The following is a 15,955-nucleotide window of genomic DNA, read 5'->3' as shown; positions in this document are numbered from 1 at the left end:
TAAAAAATCATTGGGATGGCCCTGCCCCTGCTCTTCTGCCGGCTCCATTGTTGTGTCATAAGTTACGTGGTCTGAGGACTATTTTGAGAAATTGGAATATTAATATTTTTGGTAACTTCAATGCTAACATTGATGAGGCGCGCAACTCCCTTGCAGACTATTCAATCTGCTGGATGGTCATTGAATCTTCAGGAACGTGAGTTGGCCGCTCATGAGAAGTTGGATCTTCACTTGCTTCAGTAAGAAACATATTTGAAAGAAAAAAGTCGGGTGCGGTGGCTTGCTGAGGGAGACCGTAATACAAGCTACTTTCAACGTGTCTCTACGATGCGAAAATCGTATATGGGAATTTCTGCCTTAACAATTGATGGGGTTTCTCACACTGACCCAAATATTATTTCTAATCATATTATCTCTTACTATGATAACCTGTTCGCCAGCACAGGTGGGAATCTGGTGGATTTGTCTCTAGTTTCTGATATGGTTCCTCGAGTTGTGACAGATTTTGAGAACACTTCTCTAACCGTCTGCCCTGATGAGGATTACATCCGTCATACGGTTTTTTCCATGGATCCTTCTAGCTCTCGTGGCCTTGACGGCTTCACCGGTCATTTCTTTCAGTCCTATTGGAGCATTGTGGGTAGTGACGTGTGTAAAATGGTTCAGTGGTTCTTTCAACATGGGAAAATCTCTAGTGGGCTGAATTCAAGCTTGATGGCACTTATCCCCAAAGTCCCTGGTGCCTCGACAATTGAAGAGTATAGGCCGATTGTTATGAGCAATTTCACATTCAAAATCATCTCAAATATCTTAGCTGATAGGCTTGCCATTATTGCTAGCCGAATTGTTACAGAGAATCAAATTGGATTCATAAAAGGGCTCCAAATCCATCAGTGCATTGCAATCGCTTCTGAAGGTGTTAATCTCTTGAATAAAAAATGTTTTGGTGGTAACATGTGCCTGAAAGTGGACATTAGGAAAGCCTTTGATACGTTAAACTGGCAATTTCTGCTTGAAGTTCTTAAGTCGTTTGGTTTTTCCTCTCAATTCATTGATTGGATTCATGCGATACTCTCTTTGGCTCATATCTCGATTCTCACTGCTAATGGATCTGCTGGATATTTCTCTTGCTCTCGAGGAGTAAGACAAGGAGATCCACTTTCTCCTCTTCTATTTGGTTTAGCGGAGGATTTCCTTAGCCGTTTTATCAATGCTCATACCCTGCGTGGGTCGCTGTCTCCGATGGATTATTCTACTTCTTCTGTAATGCCTTCGCACTTGTTTTATGCAGATGATATTTTAGTTTTCTGCAGGGCAAGCATCTCGAACATACATGCTCTCATGGATATTTTTGATTTATATGGCTCTCTATCTGGACAATTAGTGAATTGGCAAAAGTCTGAGATTTTCTTCGGGGATTCGATCTTGCTCAGACGTCGGAACAGATTGGCGGGTCTAATTGGAATCAAAATTGGATCTCTCCCGTTTAGTTACTTGGGCGTTCCTCTTTTTCAAGGGATCCCAAGAGCTAAATACCTTGCAGCAACTGCGGATAGAATTATTCTCTCTTTCTCGCGCTGGGCGGGGACGTCTCTCTCTATGGCTGGTAGGCTGACACTTGTTAATTCAGTTATCACTAGCTCTCTGATCCACACCTTTATGGTTTACAAATGGCCTGTGAGTTTGCTAAATAGGCTCAATAGACACATGAGGAATTTCATTTGGACGGGTTCAGTTTTCTCCAAAAAGCTTGTTACTGTTCCCTGAAAGGTTTGCTTAAAGTCCTTAAAGGAAGGAGGGTTGGGTATTAAACACCTCTCGACCCTTAACTTGGCTATGAGTGGTAAATTGGCGTGGGGCTTTCTTTCCTTTAATTCTTTATGCTTTAATTTGTTGAGGACGTTCTTTCTAAATAGGGCTGGTTTGCCAAAGTTTCGGTTGCAGCGATCGTCTGTTTGGTGGTCTACCAAGGCGGCCTATCTCAAGTTACGGGAGAATTGTTTTTGGTCATTTGGATCATCTTCTGAGTTGTCATTCTGGAATTCGGAATGGATTTTGCCGCCCCTGGCTGAACAGCTTGGGATTTCTATGTCAGACCATTTGAAGCTCACTGATAGAATCTCAGATTTTTATGAAAATGGCAACTGGCGGGATCTTCCGATGTTGGCTAGTCCGTTGCACCAGCGCATCCGGAATATGCATGAAAATGGCTCTAAAGATGATTTATGTTTTTGGAGACCTGCGAGTAATGGCCTCTTCACGGTAAAGTTATTCTATCACTGGCTACGTGCTCCTCCTACTTTGCCTTTGGTTTTTCAGTCAATTTGGAAACCATTTATTCAGCCATCACACTCCATGGTTTGCTGGCGTGCATACTGGGGCGCTTTACCAACTCATGATGCGCTCCGTGCTAGAGGTTTGCCTCTAATATCTCGTTGTCCGGTTTGTTTAATGGCTTATGAGACGAGTGACCATTTGCTTGTTCATTGCCCCTTTGCTTCCCAAATCTGGTTTAGCATATCGGCTTTATTTGGTAGAAGACTTGTACTTGATTCTTCTCTAGAGAACCTCTTGCAACACGCCTTCTCACACAAGTTCAGTTCGCAAGTCCTTTCGCTCTGGCAGGTCGCGCTTGTCAACGCTGTTTGGTTGATCTGGTCTGTAAGAAATGCTGCTATTTTTTAGAGCAAGCCACCAAACATTCATGAGGGATTGCGCTATCTTTGGTCTGCAATTCGTAGCTCTGATAGAATCAGCAACGGATTGGTATGGAATTCTGTTGTGGAGTTATCTATTCTCCATAATCTCGGGTTAAACGCTCGTCGTCATAGGGCCCCTCGAATCATTGAAGTTAGATGGCAGCCCCCTCCGTCTGATTGCATTAAAGCTAACACTGATGCCTCCGTGATCTCGGGTAGAGCTGGTTGCGGTGTGGTTTTTCGAAATAGTCAGGGGCATCCTCTTGGGTCATTTGCCTTCCTCCTTGATTGTGCTTTGGTACACATGGCGGAATTGCAAGCTGCTATTTTTGCAGTTTCGATTGCGAGGTCACGTGGATGGACTCGTCTCTGGATTGAAAGTGACTCGACTTACGTTATTCGAATTTTCCGTGCCCGTGCGCAGATCATTCCCTGGACAATGCGTGTGGATTGGTTAAATTGTTTAGATTCAATGACACATATTCAAGTGGTTGTCTCCCATGTGTTCCGTGAGGGAAATCAAGTGGCGGACGCTCTTGCTAATTACGGACGTCTGGCCTCAGATTTACAAATGTGGAATACCCTTCCAGACTTTTGCTCCCTTCTTGCTAGAGATAATGCTATTGGTACGGATATGTTTAGATTTTCTTAAAACATTCTTTGTACTGGTTTCATACTTTTTTCATCTCTTGATTTATATATTTGGTTCTTTGCCTTTTCGGGGGTACCAACCTGGTTGGGATTCCCGTTGGGCTAGGTCTGTATTTCAATAAAAAAAGACATATCATTTCCAACAATATTTCTCATATTCACTCTTTATGTATTATTTATCATTAAAATTATTAATTGTTGTTATATTTACTAATAGTGACAGGATAAAGAGGATGGAGAGACTCTTACTGATTTAAGGAGCCACTAAAAGGCTGTTGGAGTTGATTTTTAGTTCTCCATTCTCAAATGATGTAGTGTAATTTCCCTATAATTTTAATATCATATCATCATCACCTTCTTTTTTTGTTTTCATTCTATTTTTTAAATTTTTTTGCTTAACTATGCTATAATTTAATATCACCAACTTGTTTTTTTATTTTTATTTTTATTTTCTTTCTCTAACTTGTATATTTTAATACTTGACTCCCTCGTCTTATAGGTATCCAATCAAATTTGGTTAGAATAACATAATACACCCAATTATTTTGTCCAATTTCTGAGATAATTTTGATTAGTATAATCGACACGCGTTAACTGTTCAAAATTAACTGAAATGTGCAATTTTTTTTGAGACATGTTTGGTTCAGTTGTTAGCCTTTTGTTATTGTTGTTAGCTGTTTGCGACTGCAGTAAACTGTTTCCTATTGTTATTAGTTATTTGTTATTTGATGTTTAATTATTAGTGTTTGGTAAAATTATATTAAAATATTATTGTTAGTATTTAAAATGTCCAATATGTACGTGTTTTAAAAATATTTAATTTTGTTGAAATAAGAAGGATAATTTTATCAATAACAAATAACTACAAACAACTGTTTATGAAAAGTTCCAAAAAAGAGCTTTTCGTGAAAAGCTTCAAAACGTTGCGATTTTCAGAGAAAATGCTAAACGCTGCGTTTAAATACACCTAACCAAACGATATATTTCATACGGTTTGGAGTGAAACGTTAAACACTTTTCCGAAAAGTTAAAACAAACACCCACTTAAACTAGCTTTAGTGAGCACTTTTTGCTTGTTAATTTGTAAAATTGTTTACACCCGACCACTATGGAGTATATAACATAAATTAGTTTCTTACTTTATTTGGTTACATACTTTTTTCTCACGGGTTAATACACATATTTGCCCTTTTATTTGTCTGTTATATGCCCCTATATCAAATAAACGCACAAATATCTCCTTATATTTTTTAAAAAACAGCAAAAATACCCTAATCTAACAGATTGGTGATATGGCACTAACAGAACTACACCTCAGCCTCCACCTCATCTTCCACCTCAATTAAAAAATGTCACATCAGATTTTTAGCAACGAAACTTTATGCTTCGAAATTTATACGTCGAAATTTTATAATACTGAATTTTACATGACGAAAAATCCAAATTTGTCACTGAAAAATATCATAGACAAAATTACCGACAAAAATCATTCTTTATTAAAATTCTGAATTTACTAATTTAATAGTGTTTTATTTATTTTTATTTTATAATTTAATTTTGTACCTGGTGATAAATAATGATCAATACTCAAATTTAAATCTACAAAACTTGCAATTTTTATTTAAATTTACAAAACTTTCAATGATTTCAAAAGTACATATAATATACAAAATTTCAAATTTTGAATTCTAAATTTACATCATGCTAACTACTAAATTATTTATCTTCTTCGTTTCCATTCTCTTATCTTCTTCTTTCTCTTCATCTTCTTTCTTTTTCCTTTATCCTCTTCCTTCTTTCTTCTTCATCTTCACCTAAAACCATCAAACTTATAAACCATTAACTTACAATAACAATACTCTCCACATTCAAGAATACATACTGTGATACTATTAAAATGGCATTTGTCTATAGAGGCTAGATCAATATGTCACCTTAAGAAAAATGTTACCCTTAAAGCAAGCACTTGCACTAGATATTAATCTCCATACTTGTAAATTTTACTGTCCAAATATGAACTATATCCTCTAACATTATTTGATATGAACTAACAAGTACATGCCCGTAATAAAGTAACTCAACCATGCCCATTATATCATGTTGAAGCTTTTTATACAATAGCAACAACACAAGACTTAATAACTTGAGCAAGTTCTCTATCTCTGATATCACCTAGAGTTTTAGCATATCTATAAATATCCAACTAATGATATAATAAAGAATGCATAGCTTTAATTATGAGATCAGCACCATATATACCCATAGTAGTGCACATAATACAAAATTATAAATTTCAAGCAACAAATAAGTAGTGACTCTGCACATCTCAAAAAACCTTAGAGAATAAGGTGTAAATTCACAATAACCCAAGTTTAACTAATAATGCTAAAACCCAGAATGTACATATACGGGCTAATCGAAGCTAAATCAAGGTAAAGTTTGGTGCAATTGGAAATGCTAGGAGGAATGAATCCCTCGAGACGGTTCCGACTTAGCTCTATGATTTCGAAAGCTTGCAACTTTGCAATTGAAATAAGTATTGAACCCTCTAATTTGTTTGCAGATAGCACTAAAAGTTTTAAGTTAACTAAATTCCCTATGTTCCTAGGTAATAACCCACTGAGATTGTAAGAATCAGTACCAAAACCTTGCAAGGAAGAGCAATTACAAATACTTTCACGAATGCTTCCATTCTAGTAATTCTTCATACCTAAATCTAAAGTTTGCAGATTTGAAGGTTTCCTAAATGTTGGAGAGAAAAGAAGAATATAAGAAGTGAAAGAAATATAGGAGGAAGCTTTTCTTAAATTTTATTTCTCTTTAACTTGTGCTTCTTCACCTTTAGCTTATACAAGATAACTATTTATAGTACATGAAAATGCAACTATTACAAACCTAATAAATAACTCTTAATGACTAGTTAAGAGTGTAACTTAACATCACATAACTTTTCATAAGTTATTCTAAAACAACTTAAGTAACTCTAATAGTTACAAGTTAATTTATTTTGCTAACAATCAAAATAAAGACTATTAATTATAAATTTATTATTTCAACACACCCCCTTAAATTTATAATTTTTTTATCTTTTAGTAACACCAAGAACATCTCTTAATCTGCTGAAATCTTCGAACTTTAAAGCTTTTGTAAAAATATCAGCAACTTGATCTTTGGATGGTACATGCTTGAGCTGAATTTCCTTCCTTCCAATGCATTCTCTAATAAAGTGATACTTGGTGTCAATGTGTTTGCTTCTATCATGGAAGACCGGATTTTTAGCCAACGCAATAGCTGACTTATTATCAACAAAAACATCAGTTGCTCCATCTAGAACAAACTTCAAACTTTTTAACATCCTTCTCAACCATATTGCATGACAAACACAAGAAGCTGCTACAACATACTCTGCTTCACACGTTGAAAGTGTAACAATTGCTTGTTTCTTAGAACTCCAAGCAAAAATAGCAGTTCCCATAAAGAAAACAAAACCAGTTGTACTTTTTCTATCATCAATATCTCCTCCCCAATCACTATCACTGAATCCATACAATCTGAAATTGTTTTGAGAAGAGTAAAATAAACCATAATCTAATGTACCTTTGATGTATCGAAGTATCCGCTTTGCTGCCTCCATATGAGCTAAAGTTGGAACCTCCATGTAACGACTAATGAGTCCAACTCCATATAAGATATCTGGTCTTGTACATGTCAAAAATCTCAGTCTTCCAACCAACCTTCTAAACAAAGTTGGATTCACTTTTTCTTCAACATCATGCTTTGACAACTTATTTCGACAATCCACTGGCGTAGAAGCTGAATTGCTTTTATCCATATTGAATTCTTTTAAAATAGTTTCCGCATAAGACTTTTGAGACAAGAAAACACCTTCATCACTTTGTTTAACTTCAATGCCCAAATAATATGACATCAGCCCAAAATCAGTCATCTCAAAATTGTTTGTCATCAACTTCTTAAATTCTTCAATCATCTTTTGATCACATCCTGTGAAGATCAAATCATCAACATATAAGCACACATACATCATTTTTCCATTCTCATTTTCCTTAACATACAAAGCATGCTCGTATGGACATCTTGTGAAGCCATTCTTCTGAAAATAGTCATCGATGCAAGAATACCATGCCCTTGGAGCTTGTTTAAGGCCATACAAAGCCTTGTTTAACTTTAGCACCTTGTCTTCTTGACCTTTGACAGTGTAACCCAATGGTTGATTCACATAAACTTCTTCTTCAAGAGTTCCATTTAAGAACGCTGATTTGACATCCGTTTGATGAATTTTCCATCCTTGTTGAGCTGCCAAGGAAATAACTAATCGAATTGTCTCGATTCGAGCAACTGGAATCAATTCCGGCTTTTTGAGAAAAACCTTTTGCAACAAGGCGAGCTTTATACTTCTCCACTCACTACAAGAATTCAAGCTTGTTGCGACAATTTAATTTGTCAAAATAAGTTATATTTTTGTCATAAGAAACTTCTTGTTACAAAGTGTTTTGTCACCATCCTAGTCACAATAAGCCCGTCTTAATAAGTTTTTGGTGACAAAATTGTATTACCTCATAATTAGTTTTTAATTATTATTACAACTATAATTTGTCACGTTCCATACGTAAATGCCCATTGGGCTTGCAGCGTGTACAACAGAGGCCCACCCCGCTATGTTATGATTAGCGTCTTATATTAATCTCTGGCACACCCCCGCATGCAAATGCCTATTGGGCTTGCAGCGTGTACAACACAGGCCCAACCCGCCATGTGTTTTCAATTCTACAAATTTATGAGGTTGCCAAGACTCGAACCCTCGACCGTTTGGTCCAAGCAACTCTAATATCATGTCATGGAACCGTTTGAACTAAAAGCTCAAGATGATTAAGGCTTAATCGTATATCTTATATTAATCTGTGACACATTCTAATCCCCAAATAAAAAAACATTTATCAATCTATTATTTATTTTGGTAATTTTTCTTTTGTTACAAAATCAAACATAAATCATATTGTGATAACACTTTTATTATGAGAATATACTAGTCACATTAATTATCTAGTGATAATTACTTGTGACAGCAAAAGTGTGAGCAAATCTTTTTGTCATAACAAATATATCAAACGTGATAAATTCTAATCTGAATTTATGTTACAACATTATATATATATATATATATATATATAACAAAAAGTGTGACCAGTACTTCTATCATAATATTTACTAGGCCATGACTTATTGTTACAAAATATTTTGATAAATATTACTGTCATAATTTGGTTTTGTTTTTTCATTTTTTACTAATTGTAATTTTGTCATAATAAGTACATTAATTGCGAAAACAGTTATTTTATCGTACGAATGTTTCGTTACATCTTTATATATTTATGACAAAAACGACGTGGTAATTTGTTTTTATCATAAGATGTATTAAGTTCTACTTTCTTGTGATAAATATTTTGATAAAATATTTTTTCTCACGATTTATTTTGTTTTTTTTTACCTTTTCTTACTAATTATTATTTGATCACAATAAATATATTAATTGTGATAAAAAATTATTTTTATGTATGAATTTTTGTCACAACCTTATATATTTATGACAAAAATATGTGACAATTTTTTTTTTGTCATAATATTCATTCACTGGTGCTTTATTGTGATAAATATTTGGACGGAACATTATTTTGTCATAATTTTGTTTGGAATTGTCACATTTTTTTACTAATTATTTTTTTGTCATAATAAGTACATTAATTGTGACAAAAATTATTTTGTCAGACGAATTTTCATCACAATATTAGATATTTGTTGTAGTGACTTCTCCTTTGGCATTTTTCTTTATTTTGAAAATCCACTTCACTGCTACTGCTTTTTTTCCTTTTGGAAGTGTTGTCAATTCCCAAGTGTCATTCTTTTTTATGGAATTCATCTCTACATCCATGGCTTGTCTCCATTTCTTTTCTTGAACAGCATCTTCAAATTGTACAGGTTCTGTATCAGCAAACAAACAGAATAAAGTAGGGTTATCTACTTCTTCAGTTTCTTCATAAATCTCCCTCAAGCTTCTCATTCGAGGCTGCCTTTCTGATGAGCTTTCTGGGGATGAGTCTGTTACATTTGTTTGAGATGTGGAAGGTGAATTTGGTGGTGTGACAATTACATCTTCATTTTGACCTGAAAAATCAACATCAAATAAAGGAAGAAAATCGTAATTTTCATCTTGTGGAACCTCCCAATCCCATGAGCTTTCTTCTTCAAACTTTGCATCTCTACTTATCACAACTTTTCCATTCCGAGGATTATAAAATTTATAACCTTTGGAATTTTTTTGCATAGCCAATAAACACCATCTTCTCACTTTTATCATCTAATTTTCTTCTCAATTCGTCAGCTACATGAACATAACCAACACAACCAAATACTTTTAAATGAGAAATATTTGGTTTTTTTTCATACCATGCTTCATTTGGGGTCTTTCGCAAAAGCTTCTTTGAAGGGCTTCTATTATTCAAATAAACTGCACATGTTACAGCTTCTGCCCAAAACTCTTTTGGCATACCTGTGCACTTCATCATGCTTCGAGTCATGTTAAGAATGGTTCTATTCTTTCGTTCCACGACACCATTTTGTTGAGGGGATCTTGGAACAGTAAGAAATCGACGAACACCATTATAATCACAAAACTGATTGAACTTCTCAGATGTGAATTCTCCTCCTCGATCAGTTCGTAACGATTGAATCTTGAAGCCGCTTTCATTTTCAACTAGTGCTTTGAACTTTTTAAACACTTCAAATGCTTCAGATTTTGCCTTCAAAAAATAAACCCATGTTTTACGAGTAAAATCATCAATAAATAATAAAAAATATCGACTCCCTCCATGTGAACTCGGATTAATAGGTCCACAAATATCTGTATGCACCAATTCAAGTGGCTTTGATGTGTTTGACAAAGACTCCTTTGGAAAACTCGTTCTGGATTGCTTCCCATACATACACCCTTCACATATCTGATTAGGATGGTTTATAGAAGGTAATCCATGCACCATTTGTTGCTTGCACATTTCCTCCAATCCACCAAAATTCAAGTGACCCATTCTGAGATACCATAGCCATGCAGAATCTGATGAAGCTTTCAAACACATAGGACGATCACTGTTGATTTTCAATTTGAACATTTTGTTTGAAGACATTGGAACTTTTGCAATCATTTTTCTTTTTCCATCTCTTATAACCAGCCCATTTTTATTCGTCTCCACCTCATAACCTTTCTCCAAAAGCTGTTCAATACTCAAAATATTGGATTTCAAAGCTGGAACATAATAGACATGAGAAATAAATTGATGATCTCCATTCTTCAATTTGATAAGAATATCACCACTGCCCATAACTGGAACTGTTGTTTTGTCACCAAAAGAAATATTTCCTTTCTTAGATTCGTCAAGTTTATAAAAAAGTTCTTTATTTCCAGTCATATGATTGCTTGCTCCTGAGTCTAGATACCAAAACTCCTTGCACCTTTCTTCATCTTCACTACATGTCAGCAACAAAGTTGAATCTTCATCATCAACCTCAACTAAATTGGCTTGTACATCTTTATAAGAATCAGATTCACATTCTGCAGCATAATGCCCAAATTCTTGACAATTGTAACATTGCACATGAGATTTATCACGACCACGCCAATTATTTCCACGACCTTGAAAATTATTGACTCTGCCACGTCCTCTTGCATTCCATTGCTGATTATTTGTTGCTTCATTATTGTAGAAATTTCTGCCACCTCTACCTCTTCCATTATATCCATGATTCCAGCCATGACCTCTACCTCTTGATCTTCCTCTTCCTCTTCCATATCCACCTACAAATGACTTCTTTTCTTCTTTATCATTCAAATCAAGTTTCGCTTGCAACACCTAAGCGATGGGTTCTTCTCTACTCTTTAATCTCTCCTCATGGGCTTGTAACGAACCCAAGAGTTGATCTACAGACATAGTCTCCAGATCCTTTGATTCTTCAATAGCAGTCACCACATAATCAAATTTCTGAGTCAAAGAACGAAGGATTTTTTCTATCACAAGAACATCCTCCATTTTTTCTCCATATCTTTTCAACTGATTCACAATTATCAAGGTTCTATTAAAGAACTCATCAATTTTCTCTGACTCCTTCATCTTGAGTTTCTCATACTCACTTCTCAAGGTTTGCAAACGCACCTTGACTACTTTATCTTTCCCCTTAAAGGAATTTTCAAGAATCTTCCATGCCTCATTCGCTGTTATTGCAGTAGAAACTTTCACGAACATATTCTCATCCAGACACATATGGATTAGTGAGAGTGCTTGTTGGTCTTTCTTCCTTGTATTCTTCAAAGTCACCTTTTGAGCATTCGACAATTCCGCCTCATTCTCTGGCTGATCATATCCGGCTTCTACCGTTTCCCATGCATCTTGAGAACCCAATAAAGCCTTCATTCTAATGCACCAGTTATCATAGTTATCTTTTGAGAGGTGTGGATATTTGTATAGAATCGTTCCATTCAACATTGTAAGAGAATTTCTTTGTCTGGCTCTGATACCACTTTGTTGGAGAGAAAAGAAGAATATAAGAAGTGAAAGAAATATAGGAGGAAGCTTTTCTTAAATTTTATTTCTCTTTAACTTGTGCTTCTTCACCTTTAGCTTATACAAGATAACTATTTATAGTACATGAAAATGTAACTATTACAAACCTAATAAATAACTCTTAATGACTAGTTAAGAGTGTAACTTAACATCACATAACTTTTCATAAGTTATTCTAAAACAACTTAAGTAACTCTAATAGTTACACGTTAATTTATTTTGCTAACAATCAAAATAAAGACTATTAATTATAAATTTATTATTTCAACACTAAATACAGGCTAGAAACACTAGAGGGTTAGATCAAAAGTAAATATAGTTTGATCTCGCTCTGAGAGAGGGTAAATAGAGAAACCTCCTTGCCCAAAGGACAAACGCCTCTTCCATCTGCAGAAATCAATGGAGGTCCTCGACATCCTTAAGGCGGATTCAGACAAAAAAACATGACAATTAAATAAACCAAAAAATATAACAAAACCCCAAAAAAAATTGACTCTATTTGCTAAATTTGAAAAATTGAATAAGCCCATTACAAATCTACCCAAACACTCCTATGCTGAACAAGGACACATAAACGGAAGAATCAAGATTCTTGAAAAAAAATAAAAAAATAAAAAATACTGTCAAAAAGATAACTAGAACACCATCTTAAAATCCGCACATATTTTACAACCTTCAAAAAATGTAAATTGCAGCAAAGAACTTGCCCAGACTAAGAGATCTGAAAGAAATCACCCATTGGTGAATGAATCGGAGAAGAGCAAAACACAGATTGAAACCTTCAAATAAGAAACAAATGAAAAGAATCAACAGTACGTGAAAGGAATAGAAATGGAATCCCTCTAGTCGTTCAACGATTGCTCAAAGAGAAGACAGGTGCAGTGGATTTCAATGAGAGAAAGAGTCGGTTGGATGGGGATTAGTTGTGTTAGGTTTTTTTTTTCATTTTATATTCTTATGCCACGTGTTGTATTTTTTAGGAAGGATATGATGACTGGATTAACAGAGTTATCCAAATAAGCGTTATATGTAGATTAGGGTATTTTTGTTGTTTTTTGAAAAGTATAAGGAGATATTTGTGCGTTTATTTGATATAGGGGTATATGTGTCAAAACGAATAAATACAAGGCAAATATGTATATTAACCTTTTTCTCACTAACAAAAACAAAACTTAAAACTAAAAAAACTGAGGGTTGTAGAAAGCACGCATGTGCTCTTAATAACTCATCTTCTCTATCTTCTCTTGAGCCGGACATTACGGACATGAAGTTAATAACTTTTAAAAGATCGATCTAAAATTGCAGTGACTATTAATGCAATTTACTTGTGTGAGTCTTTCTTGTGAAACCCTTCCTCTGAGAGAAATTTTACTATACTCCCAGTTCAATACATCCGTTTAATCAAATAATTTCAATTGTATATATTTATTTGTTAACACCGATCATCTTACATAAATTCACATCTATTTTTTAATTGATTGTGTATATTACATCCAGTTTATAATAAAGGTTCTCTTTCCAATAATGTGTATGGTTGACATTGAATTATTACTAAGGAATTATCTCTTGTTTATTCATTAGTTTAGGTTGGGACTATAATCTAATTAGTCAAACATAATTGTTTATATTCTTTGTATTTATTTCCTAGTATTAATCAGGGTAAATTACATATGTGGTGTACAATCTTTAACCTAAATCACACTTTGGTGTACAACCAAAATTTTGTCACACTAAACCGTACGAGCTTCAGGTGGCCTCCCACTAAAGTGTACATCCAGTTTTTGTGACCGATCAACGCTGGTCAATGTTGCCACATCATCAATTTGACTATTCTAAAAGTAAAAAATTGACATATCTATTGTAAAATTACTAAAATGTCCCCCATCCCCTTCCTCTCTCACTCTTTTCCTTGCTCTCCCTCACTCCTCACTCCTCTCTCCTTCAACTCCTCTCTCTACCATTTCTCTGTCAATCCTCTCTCTACCATTAATCAGTAATAACAATAGACCAAAACACATAATTAATCGTTGGGTTTCAATCTCAAAAACCGTCGAGTTCCTGAATTCAGATAAAAATAAAACAAAATTGCAAGTTAATTCTTTGAAATCAGGGAGAAAATCATTAATGTCATTAAAGGTGGGTACTTTTATTTTTCTGATTTTCAATTCACAATTTTTAAACTTACTGTTTCTTATTTTTTTCTTTCATGATCATTGCTTTACAAACTTACCGGGGAAGCGTTTTAGGATTTCTGATTTTCTTTGATTCTGAAGGTCTCTTTTTCCCCTATCTTTGTTAGGAGCTTTTTGATAGATTAAAGAATGGAGAGTAGGAGTAGGAGTCGGAAAACTAGAATAATATACCATGATCCAGATGCTACGGAGTCTTCAAGCGATGAAGATGAGAAATTGAGTAGTAGTAAGACATTTGTGAGAGAGATTGAAATCCCAATTGCAGCAGCAGCATGTAAATCAAATCTAGAAGATGAAAATAATAATAATTATAGTAAGAAATACAAAGGTGTTCGACGACGAAGGCCATGGAGGAAGTACGCAGCAGAGATTCGTGATCCAATTCGAAAGAAGAGAATATGGCTTGGCACTTAATAAAATAAAAAGTGTCGAGTTCCTGAACTCGACAGTTTTTGAGATTGAAACCCAACGCTTAATTGTGTTTTGGTCTATTGTTATTGCTCATTAATGGTAGAGAGAGAGGAGAGAGAGAGAAATGGTAGAGAGAGAAGAGTTGAAGGAGAGAGGAGTGAGGAGTGAGAGAGGAAAGAGATAAGGACATTTTAGTAATTTTACAATAGGTATGTCAATTTTTGACTTTTAGAATAGTCAAATTGATGACGTGGCAATGTTGACCAGTGTTGACCGGTCACAAAAACCGGCTGTACACTTTAGTGGGAGGTCACCTGAAGCTCGTACAGTTTAGTGTGACAAAATTTTGGTTGTACACCAAAGTGTGATTTAGAGTAAAGGTTGTACACCACGTATGTAATTTACCCTATTAATCATTATCTTAAGGGATAATTTCAAATATAACCCCTGTGGTTTCAAGTTTTAGCAAATAAATACTTGTGGTTTGATTTCGAGCAAATAAATATATGTGGTATGCTCCGTTTTTCAAAAACGCAGAAACGGATGATGACGCCGTCTATATGCTGACGTGGCCGAGGGTAATTTAGTAAATAAGAGTTAATTTCCAATAAATTGTTGTGGTTTGCGTGTTTTTTGCAAATAGGTACCTCTGGTTTGGATAGTTTTGCAAATAGGTACTCGTGGTTTGGATGTTTTTGCCAATAGGTACCCGTGGTATAACAAACCATAAACAAAAGCTTAATTTAGACAAATAGGTATCTGTGGTATAACAAACCATAAACAAACGCTTAATTTAGGCAAATAGGTACCCGTGATATAACAAACCACAATATTTGCCTAAATTAAGCATTTGTTTATGGTTTGTTATACCACAGATACCTATTTGCAAAAACATCCAAACCACGGGTATCTATTTGCAAAAATATGAAAACCACAGGCACCTATTTGTAAAAAACACGCAAACCACAATAATTTATTTGAAATTAATTTTTATTGACTAAATTACCCTTGGCCACGTCAGCATATAGACAGTGTCTTTACCGTTTCCGCGTTTTTGAAAAACGGAGCATACCATAGGTATTTATTTGCTCGAAATCAAACCACAAGTATTTATTTGCTAAAATTTGAAACCACAGGGGTTATATTTGAAATTAACCTTTATCTTAAACCTCTGCATCTCTAATTGTAACACAAATTTCACATTATTATTATTATTATTATTATTATTATTATTATTATTATTATTATTATAGTTTAAATTAATTAAAGTGGGAATATAAAGTCCAACTTATCAAGTATGATCGATGAAATAATTGAAACATTATTTCCACCCACTATGTTAATTAATTAAGTAGGAATCAAATAATATTCTAAT

This window comes from Euphorbia lathyris, chromosome 3 (genome assembly GCF_963576675.1).
Source record: "Euphorbia lathyris chromosome 3, ddEupLath1.1, whole genome shotgun sequence".
Classification (NCBI taxonomy): Eukaryota; Viridiplantae; Streptophyta; class Magnoliopsida; order Malpighiales; family Euphorbiaceae; genus Euphorbia; species Euphorbia lathyris.
This window is presented reverse-complemented; position numbering follows the sequence as displayed.